The sequence below is a fragment of the Hyalella azteca genome, unplaced genomic scaffold (genome assembly GCF_000764305.2).
Source record: "Hyalella azteca isolate HAZT.00-mixed unplaced genomic scaffold, Hazt_2.0.2 contig7633, whole genome shotgun sequence".
NCBI lineage: Eukaryota > Metazoa > Arthropoda > Malacostraca > Amphipoda > Hyalellidae > Hyalella > Hyalella azteca.
This window is the reverse complement of record NW_025937754.1, coordinates 1,381-2,366: the sequence shown is the minus strand read 5'-3', so window position 1 is coordinate 2,366 and position 986 is coordinate 1,381.

The following is a 986-nucleotide window of genomic DNA, read 5'->3' as shown; positions in this document are numbered from 1 at the left end:
GTACTCGGTGCAGGGGGCGACCAGCTCACCACCACAGACGTAGGGCTGGTGGCCACCGCCTTCACTCTTGCTGGAGGACCTGGCACTGGATTCGTGGGCAGGAAATCGATGACTATCAGTCAGGATTTCCAGCTATTAGTTTTATTTAATATAAATTCATACTGACTAGAACATACTAGATAAAGCTATGGAGAAATATATGTTCAGACTTGAAATGCCTAGCACCATATCGAACCCTTTGCAAGTCTAGTCGCTATTTCAAATTATCGTCAGTCTTGAAAGGATCCAGTCAGGTGACATGATTTTAGATCTTCTGTGAACAAGTCACGATAAGTTCAAGAATCGGCAATAGGCCACATCAGGCCTACTCTTCAGCGCCAACATCACTATGTTATGTTATATCAGTTGCACAATGCACATGACTCATTTTCCCCTCCATCCTTTCACTTCACAACGATCATGTCACCAGTCGAAAAATAGTTTAGTTTCTCAGCAAAGTCTAGTGCATATATTGAACAAACTCACATCACATCAACATTTTTACCGCGACAAAAACAACAACTTGGCCCGTGGAAAATGCCTTTGCATCGTCACCACACCTCAGCATTGCCTCACTAGAGCACCACCCCAACACGACACCACAACACGACACCACTACAGCACTACAGTACCACAACACCACAGCACCACCACAAAACCTCAGCACCACCACAACACCACACCACGACAGCACCACCACACCACCACACCACCACAGCACCACCATAAGACCTCAGCACCACAACACCACGACACCACCACACCACGGCAGCACCACGCCTCCTCACCACCACAACAACACCACACCACGACCGCACCACAACACCACCACAACACCTCAGCACCACCACAGCACCACACCACCACACCACCACAGCACCACAGCACCACAGCACCACAGCACCACAGCACCACAGCACCACAGCACCACAGCACCACAGCACCAC